A 12,521-nucleotide genomic window follows, 5' to 3' on the forward strand; every position below is an offset into this window, starting at 1 on the left:
AACCCTTGCTCACTCTTGGTGGAAAGGCAGAATAGTGCAGCCACTATAGAAGGAGAGTGCCTGCTCTGAACTCCGTACACGTGGAGAGACCCTCTCCTGGGTCTGGCTGCCTTCCTTGATGTTTTGTTTGTGGCCACGTGACTTTGAAAGGGTCCATGCACTCATCAGGATGTCTCACTTCAAAGCCAGCCAGGACTTGGCACGTAAGTAAATGAGTCAAGTGTGTGATAACAGGGACATTGCATCTAGAGTGTGTGCATTCTATCTGAAAGGGGCAGCTCCATTTTTTTTTTTTTAAATTCCTGTTCTTTAAACAACTAAGATCCAGGTTTTCCAATTTTTTAAAGAGATGTCTGAAAAAAAATAAAGAGACGTCTGAATCCCCCAAATGTGGGTGGTGACAGATAGTTCGAGAACGACATGTATGGTGTATTTAAAAAAACATGTTTGGACTGGATTCCATTCTGAATATTTTGTTGTTCAGTTGCTAAGTTGTCTCCAACTCTTTGTGATCCCATGGACGGTTCTCCCTGCCTACCCCCCCAGGCTCCTCTGTCCATGGGTTTTTCTAGGCAAGAATACTGGAGTGGGTTGCCATTTCCTTTTACATGGGATCTTACACACCAGAGATCAAACCCCTATCTCCTGCATTGGCAGACGGATTCTTAAGCAGTGAAGTCCTCATCCTGTCTACCACCAGTTGATAACCTCTGAAGGTGGGAACTGTCGGTGGAAGGTCATGTCTCATGTCCCCAGCCTAGTCAATGAAGGGAGAAGGAAAAATATAGTCACCTGGTTAAGGAAATTGCTGCTGCAGCATGCCCCTGCTGAATTTGAACTCTCCGTGTCCAATGGGACCTGCGGCGGGGTTGGGGTGCAGTGTATTGGTGCGGTGGGGTATCTGGCAGCTGCTTGCTTCTCCTACATGCAGTCTTCAAGGGGAATCATTCATCATTCTGTATATTTATTAAGTGCCTGCTGCTGCCAGGGACTGCTCGGCAAGGATTCAACTCAACTTTCTATATTTGCTTGGTTACCCCCACCCTGCATCAGACCTTCCCATCCTTTTTAAATAGGGAGACCTGGGCCACGATGCCTTTCCCTCAATTCAAGCCTCACCTTTTCTATATATTGAGAAATACTTCAGGAGTTTTTGTCTTTTACTTGGCACCTTCCCCTGATTTTCTGGGCTGAAATAGATTCTCCTATTTTTAAACAGTTCCTTCTGGTACTGCTGAGAGTAGAGTGAAATGTTCAGGTTCAGGTTTCTGGTCTTGCTTGTTGTTTGAACGTATGGACGCTGGAGCCAGCCTGCCTGGGTTCAAATCTTGGCTGTGTGACTCTGGGTAAGCTACTTAACCGCTCTGGGCCCCAGTTGCTTCATTTTCAAGATGAGGACAATAATCTATCTGCTGTGTGGGGATGCTGTGTGAAATAAGTTGGTTCATGCAAAGAACTTAAAACAGCGCCTTGCGTGTTATGTAAGGTTTGCTTGACTCAGAATCTTGGACCTGTTTGCGTTCAAACTCAGCCCATCGGTTCTGACTCTCCTCTGATTCTGCATCTCAGCCCTTGTGCCTTTGATCCTCTTCCCCCCTTAACTGTGAATCTCCAAAATTCTCCTGAGCGTGGGTCAATTCTTGGGGCCTCTTCTGTGTTCCTAGACTTTCCCCACCCTCATACTCTATGCATTGCTTTGTACCTCCTACATAATAATCAAAGCTAACATTTACAGGCGTACCTTGGAGATACCATGGGTTAAGTTCCAGACCACTAGTAATGCAAATATCGCATGGATTTTTTTATTTTCCATTGAATGTAGAAGTTACGTTCATACTCTATGGTATTCCTATTAAGTATGCAATAGTATTATGTCTCAAAACCAATGAAGTGAAAGTGTTAGTTGCCCAGTCGTGTCCGACTCTTTGTGATCCCATGGACCATGGCCTGCCAGGCTCCTCTGTCTATGGGATTCTCCAGGCAAGAATACTGCCATGCCCTTCTCCAGGGGATCTTCCCAACCCAGGGATTGAACCCAGATCTCCCTTATTGCATGTGGATTCTTTATCATCTGAGTCACCAGGGTAGGCCCCCACCCAAAATGTACATATCTTAATTTTAGAATATGTTATTGCTAAAAAATGCTATCGTGGGAGCCTTCAGCAGGCTGTAATCATTTTGTGGGTGGAGGATTTGGAATATCGTGAGAATTATCAAAATGTGACAGAGACAGAAAGTGAGCAAATGCTGTTGGAAAAATGGCGCCAATAGACTTGGTTGATGCAGGGTTGCCACAAACCTTCAATTTGTAAGAAACTTTTTTGCAGTGTAATAAAGCAAAATGAGACACACCCCCCACAGACAGTTCTGTCCATCCGCACAGACAGACCTTCGGCCAGGCCCCACCCACTCTCCCTGGACCAGCTGCCTCTTGTCCTGACTCCCTGCTTCCCCTCTGTCTCATCAGCCTATCATTTCCGTATTGCTGCGGAGTCATCTTTCCAAAAACCGGATGTGATCTTGTCATCATTCTTGCTGAAAACACGTCAGTGCTTCCCACAGTTTTAGAGGCACTGTTGATTCTCTGATGGGTCCATAAGCAGGATCTTCATATGTCCTTCTTTGTCACACTGGCCCACATACATACCTGCTTATTCCTTGGGGTCCTAAGGAGTGTGTGCCCCTGCTCTTCCCACTGTGCTCACAAGGGTCCCGTCTGGGAGATGAAGGATATGGTCGCCCTGCTCCCAGGCCCTGCATGCTATGGCCCCATCCATCCCTGTAGCCTCTTCCTGACTCCTCTCTCCTCACCCCGAGACTGAGCTTCCTTCCTTCAGTCTCCCGCCCTCCCCAAAAGCTCTTCCCCCACAAGGCACATGCCTTGCTTGTCTCTCTGCCGGCAGCTTCTTGTCTCTTCTTCCCCTTGAGCTCAGTGAGTCTCAGTTCTGGTTGCATGTTTGAATCATCTGCAGAGCGTTATAACCAAATGCTGATGCCTGGGCCCATTGCAGACAAATGAAGTCAGATTTTATTGACTCAAAGCCTCTCAGTTGATTTTAATGTGCGTTGAGCCTTAAGAACCCTGATTGACTTGTGCTCATCCTCTAGGCCACAGCTCAGCTTCTTAGGGAAGCCCTCCCTGACCAGGTCACTTCTGCCTGTTTTGCACTCCTAAAGCCCTGCATACCTCTCCTTACTGTTAGGCACCATAGGGTCACTTATTTGTATCATGACCAAGAGCCTAGCTGTGTGACCTTGAACAAGTCACTTAACTTCTCTGTGCCTCAGTTTTCTCCCCTGTAAAATGAGAATAATAAACCTATTGTACAAGGTGAATGAGGGTCAAATGAATTAATTATATGTAAAGCTCTTAGAGGGCTTCCCAGGTGGCGCTAGTGGTAAAGAGCCTGCCCGCCAATGCAGGAGACATACAAGATGAGAGTTTGATCCCTGAGTTGGGAAGATCTCCTGGAGGAGGGCAGGGCAGCCCACTCCAGTATTCTTGCCTGGAGCATCCCATGGACAGAGAAGCCTCGTGGGCTACAGTCCATGGGGTCACACAGAGTCAGACAAGACTGAAGCGACCTAGCCCTTAGCTCTTAGAACAGTGTCTGGCATATGTTAGCTCTTACTATGATGATGATCAGGGTGATGATGATGGTTATCCCCCACTGGAATCTAGAGGGCCCTAGGGGTGGGGTCAGCGCCTGCTGTTGGATCACTCCCCCCTATACCCGGGGCAGCACGTGGCACATGAAAGCTCTTTAATAACTGCTGACAGAGTGGTGTCCCAGTGATGTTCTTGGTGACAGGGTAATCAGTTGGCGTGCACAGGGCTTGTCTTCTTCAGTTAGGTTCCTTGTCTCTATGGACCCATTGGCTTAGGATCTGTGTTTCTAGTGCCCAGAGTTAGGGTCGTTAGGATCAGACCTACACGGGCTTGTGCTATCCAGAGTCCCAGGGGGCCCGGCAGACATTCGCTTCAGCAGCATCCTGCATGTCCTTCTCCGTAAGAGCTCTTTCGAAAGGCAGGCGTGGGGGTGCCCAGGGCTTCTGTGGCAGAAGAAGCTGTCAGGAAGCTGGCATGGTGCTCTGAGTCTAGGAATCAAGCTGAAGCATCTTTCAAGTTAAGTAACCTCAGTAACCTCGTGTCCTGGCCCTGCATCTGGGTGACCTGCACGCAGCAGGGAGCGGGTACCCCTCCCTTTGTTGGCTGACGGCACTGCGCGGGGAAGGGGAAGCTAGGGGAGAGGCTGGGTGTGCGTGTTTTGTGGTTGGTGGAGGATTTATTTATAAAGCGAGGGTGTGATCTGTGGCAGTGTGTCTGGTCCCTGAAAGGCCACTCTGCACTCTGAGCAGTGAATTCACAGCAAGAGGCAAGGCAGAGCTGTGTGAACAGCCCGGAAGGCAGAGTCTAAGAATTGAAGGGTCCTGGGAAATACCCAGCTTAACTCCCTTGTTTTCACAAGGGAGAACTGAGACCAGAGCATGGAAGTGACTTGGCCAAGATCGTAGGTGTAGTTTTTATTTTAAGGTGACATTGATCAAGTGCACGCTGTCTGCCAGTCACTGTGCTGATAAGCACAGTATAATCATGATTTCATGAATGCTCACAAATCTAAAAAGCCGAAACATGTGTTTATTTATTGCATTCCACCCACAGAGTGTTTACTACCTGCCAGGCACCGGGCTGAGCTTTTTACAAAAATTAACTCAATAGCATCTCATGATCCTGTGAACATTTAGTGCTATTATTATTTCTACTTTAAAAATGAGGTGGGACTTCCCTGGTGGTCCAGTGGCTAGGACCCTGCACTCCCAATGCAGGGGGCCCAGGTTTGATCCCTGGTCAGGGAACTGGATCCCACATGACCCAACTAAGAATTCTGATGCCACACAGATTCTGCATGCGCAAAGGATCGAAGGTCCCACATGCAACAATTAAGACCCAGCACAGCCAAATAGATAAATACCTTTTAGAAAATGAGAAGGTGGAAGCACAGCAATGTTAGGTAATCTGCCCCAAGTCACATGAGAAGTCGTTAAGCTTGGGATTCAGTCCAGGAAGCCCAGCCTCGCAGTATGTTCCATCCTGCTGTGGTGTCTCCCCATTTTACAGGTGAGAAAATCGAGGCTTATATAGCTTGAGGAACTTGCTCAAAGCTACGTGACTGGGAAGTAGCAGAGCTGGGACAGAATTTGGACCATCTGCCTTGAGACTCTGGCTCACAAGCTGTCTACTAAGTCCCCTCTCATGGGGGCTGGGGTCTCACGGCTGAGGGATCCGAGCTGAAGACAGGGGATGGGGGCTGAGGCAGAGCTTGGAGCCAGGCAGGGGGCAGAGGGGTGGATCACCCCGGTCTGCCTGTGTTAAAGCAGGATGCCTGCAGCTGAATAGTAGCCCCCAGGGCGTGCAGGGCCCTGTCCAGTGCCCCAGGTCCAGCGTTCCACCCTCTGTCCTTCAGAGTTAGTGTGGACTTCACCTCCTCGGGGAAGCCTCCCAGGTCTGATGCTGGAATCCCTCACCATAAACTCTTTAAGCACCTCGAGCTTCTCTTACAGGGCACTCATAAGTGTGCATTTGTTTGTACCTTTTTGCTGTCTCCTCCCAGCTAGGCTGGCAGCCCATCAGGGCAGACCCTGTGTTTGCTTTTGTTCATCCAGCTTCTGACACATACCAGGCACTCAACAAATACTTGGTGAATAAGTGGATCATTCCCAGGTGGTGCTAGTAGTAAAGAACCTGCCTACCAATAAAGGAGACATAAGAGATGAGAGTTCTATCCCTAGGTCAGGAAGATCCCCTGGAGAAGGAAATGGTAACCCACTCCAGTATTCTTGCCTGGGAAATCCCATGGACAGAGGAGCCTGGTGAGCTACAGTCCATGGGATCTCAAAGAGTCAGACACGACTGAGCATGCACACTCATACATGGACTTCCTTGGTGGTCTAGTGCGTAAGGCTCTGTGCTTATAATGCAGAAGGCCCAGGTTCGATCCCTGGTCAGGGAACTAGATCCCACATGCCTCAACCAAGAGTCCGCATGCCACAACTAACGATTCCATGTTCTGCATCTAAGACCCAACACAGTCAAATAAATAAAATAAAAATAAATATTAAAAAAAAAATCCAAACACACTTGCAGTGTTAGATGTTGAAAGAAAGACTATCAACAAAATTTAAAAGGCAAGTGAAAAACCAGGAAAATATTTACTGTGGATATATAGGTGAGTGGGTAATGTTCTTTGAGTTGTATGGGAAGCTTGTTACAAATCATTTAGAAAGAAGCAAACTTGAATTTAAACATGGACAAAGGCTGTGGACAGAAAATGAATGATAACAGTGAACATTTAAAAATATTTACTTCCACCAGTGACTATTACGCCGTTTTCAGGCAGTAATGCATTGAACTCTCCCATCAGCTTAGGCAGTAATTATTATTATTATCCAATTCTTAGATGTAGAAACTAAAACTTGAAAGGGTTAAATAATTTGCCTTGTAGTCCAGAAGCTAATAACTGTGAGAGCTGTGTCTTAAATTTGAATGTGGCTATTAATTAACCCCTAATGTTGACACTGACTCCAGTGCAGATTGTAACCCAGGAAATCATATTTAAAATCCTACTGAAGTTGACACAGCGGAAGCTTGTCTTTAAGTGGAACAATTACTTATTTGCCCAAGGGGCGGGGGTTGTAGCAGGCTTGGGTATCACACCCTCCCGCAGGCACCGGCGCATCTACACAGCTGATAAGCCCTATTCACGCTGCTCTCCGGGAACACAATGAAACATCTTCACCAAATTATAGTGTCCCCCTTCCAACTGTGTAATTATAGCTTCTAACATTCTATGCATTTCTTGGGCACACAATTTCAGTCCACATCGTCCTAATTAAGGTTTCCCTGCCTCTTTGTGTCTCGGGAATTCTCGGCATTTTGTTTGCAGTTTGGGACATGGCGATGCTGTTGGGTTACCCAGCGGGCTGGTACGAGTTGTGGGAGTTTCGTGGTATCCAGATAAACACGAAAATATTCTACTGTCATCAAAACTCTGCAGAGCTATATAAGGAAAAGTTGTATTTCTTTCCACTTTGTTCCCTCCTGCCTTCCTAAAGAAACACTTTTTTATTAACTTCTCTTGCAGCCTCTCCTTCTAGCATTTGTTTTTGCAGATCTGAGTAATTTAAAATACACTTTCTTATCCTATCTCACTTTCTCAACCCAAAGGTTGCCTGCAGCATAGTTCTGCACCTTGGGCTCTGCTATTTTTTTTTTTCTTTTTTGATTTCACTTAAAAATATACCCTTAAGATTTTGTCCACTTTAGCGCAGAAAACTTCATTTTCATACCTGGATGATAGTCCATTGTGTAACTGCAGTAAGATTTATTTGAGTATCTCCATCCCTATGACATTTGGCTCATTTAAAATCTCTCACTATTATAAACGATGCTGTAGTGAACAACCATGTGTGTATAAAATTTCCTATGTATGTGGGTTTATCTCCAGAATCAGTTCCCAGAAGTGGGACAGCTTGGTCAAAAAGGGAGAAGCATTTGGACTTTTGATGTACATGCCCATTTGCCCCCACAAGGTAATGCTGATCGGCTTACTCACTGCACATATGTGTGTCTGTGTTTCCACAGCTTATTAATGAAGTCCAGTGGGATGAACATCTTAAAATTTCATTGTAAGGGTTGTCTATTTCATTTTTAAGGTGTGTTAGAAAAAAACATAATTTTGCACACCAATCCCACAAGTTCACACTCTTAGTTTTATTTTAAAATAGGTTAAAATAGGTTTTAAAATAGGTCAAAGTGGTATGCTGAGTGAAAAAACAGCGCCAAGTATTAATAAATAATTTTATAGGTAGAATGTAGGCATGCTAAAATATGACAGCTCAGACTGAAGTTTGGGGAGTGTTACCATGATTACCTTTTCTCTTTGGAATAATACACTCCAGAGCCTGTACGTCCTTCGTGCAAGGCGCTGTGCTGGGAGCTTTAGTCATCACATCCAGTCAATGAGGTGGGTACTGTGTTTATTTGCACTTTATGGACAAGGAGGCAGAGAGGCAGAGTGCTTAAGTCACTTGCCTGAGGCCTCACAGTTAACTCCAGAGCCCAGGTTTGCAAGCTTCCTTTTGTTCTGACACTATTTCCAGCTGCGGTCTCCAGGTGCGCCTTGCCTGTCTACCTCCTGGGAAACATACCTTCGAGGCTTTTGTGACCTGTAAAGGGCCAGGGACGACACAGTCTGAATTTACAGACTGCCCTGACTTTCTCCTCTGACTGATGCTGTTGGTGTGTGCTTTCCTGACCTTTGCGTTTCAATGCAGCTTCCGTATTCCTGCAGCTTTGCCTCAGCTCAGCCAAATTTCAGCCCACCTGTGCACAAAGCCATACAACCCATTCAGACTGAAAGAGGCTATTTTAGGTTGTGATTTAGAGATTTAAAGTTCTTTTTTTCCCCCTGATCTGTGCTTCCTTCATCCTTAGCTGCATGAGCCTGGAGTCAGGTGATGAGCGGAAGATGCTGAGCTGGGATGGGCCTGTCCTTTGGTCCTGGGGAGTAGGTGTTCGGAGTGAAGACTCTGGTTTGGGGGTGGGGGTGGGGATTTCCAAATGACCTGAAGGTGGCTGGTGCTGCATTTGTGTGGGACGAGGGGTGTCATCATCTGTAACTCCCTATTGGGTGGGAGACCCTCCGGGAATGCTGAGGAGCAACCGGGTGACACTCAGCTGTCCCCTCTCTGTTACTGCATATTTGGAACCTGACAAACTTGATTACAGTCCTGTCTCTTCTTCTTTCTTGCTTGTGACCTTGGATAAGTTACTTCAGTAAGCCTCAATTTGGTCATATGAAATACCAGGACTATAACTCCTATGTCCTTGGCCCTTATGAAAGTTTAATGATATGATATCCAGGTGGTGCTAGTGGTAAAGAACCTGCCTACCAGTGTAGGAGACATGCAAGACACAGGGTTCGATCCCTGGGTCAGGAAGATCCCCTGGAGAAGGAAGTGGCAACTGACTCCAGTATTCTCGCTTGGGACAACGGACAGAGGAACCTGGTGGGCTGCAGTCCATGGGGTCACGAAGAGTCAGACAGGACTTAGCGACTAAACAACAACAATAATAATTATGTGATGTGGAACCCTTAGCACAGTGCTTGGCAGAGTGCTGAATTCATGGTGGTAGTGAGAGTCACAGTAGTTGATTATCATTTTATTGTTGTTATTTGACAATCTCTTGCATCAGGATCAGAAGTGGAAGAAAACTTGGAAATCCAAGTTTGCCTAGTATGAAGCATGAGAGAGCTCAACGCCATGAAACAGTGGGTAGAGGCATCATGCCAGGATCCTGTGAGAACCCGATTTCTTAGGGGTGGGAGAGATGGCCGGGGACACTGGAGGTCAAGTGGTGATGCTGGGGGAGGGATACAGAAATTTCAAGCCCATTTCTGAAAGCTCTTGGCACTGAGTCTCATGAACTCATCATTTAGGAGTATGAGGTTATGTCCACATGTGGTTGGACCCCAACCAGTGACTCCTAGGGAGAGGGGATGGGGAGTCTGGCAAAAGTTACAAACCCAGATTCCTACAGGGGCCAGGTGGGGAAGGGAAGAGAGTGAAGCAGGCGAGGTGTGAGACAATAGAGAGTGATGGGAACTGTGGAGAAGAGGAAGCTTATCCTTCATCTAAAGGGGGCCAGTGCTGCTCCGCCCAGAGGAATGTGTGCCCAGAGTTGCCCCAACTTGTGAGTTTTCAAAAGGAGCCAGAAATCTACATTTTTGTCTGATGCTTCAGGATTTTTAAAATACTTTTAAGATGCTCCATATGGGCCAGATACCGCTTGCTTGTAAACTTGGTGTGGCCCTTGGCATCCAGATGGTAACCTCTGAACGTGAAGAAGGACCCGGGCCAGGACTGGGGCTGGGCTGCGGGTGGACTTGAGGGGGTCCAGCCCGTGTGGGCTGGGCTGGGGAGGCCGACGGTAGAACAAGGTCGGGGAAGGAAGGAGGCAGGGGTGGGCATCGCGTCTTTGGGATCCAGACAGACCTGGGGGAGAGAGTTCTGACTTAGAGGCCACGTGGATCCCTGACCTCATCCTGGTCAATAGCCACAGCCTCAGAGGCTGGGAAAGGAATGTACTTTGGCTAAAGGCAGGGCTGCCATTTAACCTGTATCCACCAGCACGACTGGACCAGCTGTGAAAATGATGAGGTATTTACCTGCTGATTGATGATTAGCTACTGGGCCCTCGGAACCTCCCCCTCCCACCTTCCACCCACCCACTTCTTTCCCTAGCAGCTCCTCCCCACCACACTTTGCCATGATCGGGCAACTAAAGGGTTAACTCCCAGCGTAGCTAGGCTCTACAGTCCATTCTGATCGGTCGGTGGGCAGTAGTGCCCATACTTGAGCCAAAGTGATTGTAAATATCTTGACAATGATTCCACCCCTCCCCTCCTCCCAGTGCAGGCTGCAGATGCCTGCTTAGGTTGGCTTAAGCACGAAGGAGAAATTTTAGAGGACACAGGAGAGTCAGATGGAGCCGAGGGCATGATGCCAGGCCCCTAGGAGACTGCAACCAGGAGCTCCATCCCTGGGGTCATGAAGCCTTTGTCTCTGTTCCTTTCTCCTTGGACCCTGGTGTCAGTAATCACCGTCTCAGCCCCAGGGCTCCACGTGTCCTCACTGCCCGGCCCCTGACACTTGAGCCGAGCATCCACCTCTCCACGGGTTTGGGGGAGGGTCATCTCCAGGTGCAGACCCGCCCCTTGGGCCTGGGCAGATAGAGACAGGCACCCTGAATGGTTCTCCTTGAAGGTCCTAAGGACCCCAGCTGTGGACCTGTGGCTTTGTTCCAAGCTCTCCCAAGTGGAAGAAGGGAAGGGACCAGAACCAATCAGGAGATGACCTGGTTTTCTGGGTGGTCTGAGAGATGAGAGCGGGTGGGGATGGGTGGAGTTGGTATTTACAAGCCTTAGCCCTCCTAAAAGCAGAGGCAAAGGAATGAGATTGGAGGAGCCACCGTCAGCCTCTAAATAAACCACAGAGAAACAGACTTTTCTCTGCATCTTGCCTGAGTGGCCTTTCTTTCTCCTGTCTGGTGTCATTCATCTTGCACAGGACTATCCAGGTCACATGCATCATCTAGGGCCTGTCTGTGCTTCATAGCGATGACTGCGGCCCACTGCTGCCATCACAGCTCACTGACCTCTAAATATGTGCCACCTACCGTGTGACAAGCAGTGCTCGCAGTGGCTGGGGAGCCCTGGGCAAGTCACTGCACCTCTCTGTCCCTTGATTTCCTCATCTGTAAAATGGGGTAGTAAGCAGTACAAACTTCACAGAGGTGTTATGACAATTAAAAGAGTTAATGTCTGATAAGTCCCTGCAAGTGGCTCCTGGCATGAATTAAACACTCAATAAATGTTAACTCTCACTCATTAAATATTTATCGAGTACCTTCTATATGCCAAGTACAATATATGCTCTGGGATATAATGGAGAGCAAAATTCCCTCATGTTGCATGCAGCTAAGCATGAGAGAAATGCAATTAAATACAGAGCTACAACACAGTGGTATAAATACTGTGATGGGAAAGATAGGGATGAGTGTTAGACACTCAGTCATGTCCGACTCTTTGTAACCCAATGGACTGTAGCCCGCCAGGCTCCTCTGTCCATGGAATTCTCCAGGCAAGAATACTGGAGTGGGGTTGCTGTGCCCTTGTCCAGAGGATCTTCCCAACCCAGGGATCAAACCCGGCTCTCCCACTGCGGGCAGATTCTTTAGCATCTGAGCCACCTGGAAAGCCCAGAGGGGTGAGGGGCATGGCAATTATTTCTTTTTGCTTTCTCTCTGCCATTAGAACATAAGTTCCACCAGAGGAACTGTCTCCTTTGCTCACAGTTGTACCCTCGATGCCTGGGAAGAACCTTGCTCTCAGAAAACATTTACTGGGTGAATGAACAAAGGAAAGCAGAAAGGAAGTGCTATTTTAGCTGGACCTGAAGGATGAGGCATTAATGAAGTTGGGGGCTGCAGATGAAAGAGAGAATACCCTGCTGTATCCCCACTTTGAAGCCAGGCAGACCTGGGGTGAGTCCCAGCCCTCCAGGGGCCATCTGGTTGACCTTGGAGAAGGTTCTTCTCTCTAGACTGGGTTCCTTTCATCATCACTGAAATGAGAATGAGTAACACCTTCCATATGGCCGTCACTGGGCATATGGACAGCTCGCAATCACTGTGTGTTCTTCCTCCTCTTTCTTTGTGCATCTTGGCACCTCCTGATGCAGAAGAGACTTGCTAAGATGGAGAGGGTTTTTTTTTTGTTTGTTTGTTTGTAAATCTTTTAATTGGAGGATAATTGCTTTACAATGTTGTGTTGATTTCTGCTGTACTGCAGTGCAAATCAGTCACAACTACATGTATATATCCCCTCCTGCTTGAGGCTCCCTCCCACCCCCCATCTCACCCCTCTAGGTCATCACAGAGCACCAGTCTGGGCTCCCTG

At 47.6% G+C, this 12,521-nt stretch overlaps 1 protein-coding gene and 1 non-coding gene across 2 annotated transcripts in view; both read left to right on the forward strand.

Annotated features, from left to right (window-relative positions):
* The window catches only part of PRKCB (protein kinase C beta), a 358,135-nt gene that overhangs the window by 169,959 nt on the left and 175,655 nt on the right, over positions 1 to 12,521 (forward strand).
* TRNAG-CCC (transfer RNA glycine (anticodon CCC)) lies at positions 4,785 to 4,857 on the forward strand. The gene has a single exon. It is a non-coding gene; the product is annotated as a tRNA-Gly (tRNA).

Source organism: Odocoileus virginianus, chromosome 33 (assembly GCF_023699985.2).
Source record: "Odocoileus virginianus isolate 20LAN1187 ecotype Illinois chromosome 33, Ovbor_1.2, whole genome shotgun sequence".
In the NCBI taxonomy this organism is placed as follows: Eukaryota; Metazoa; Chordata; class Mammalia; order Artiodactyla; family Cervidae; genus Odocoileus; species Odocoileus virginianus.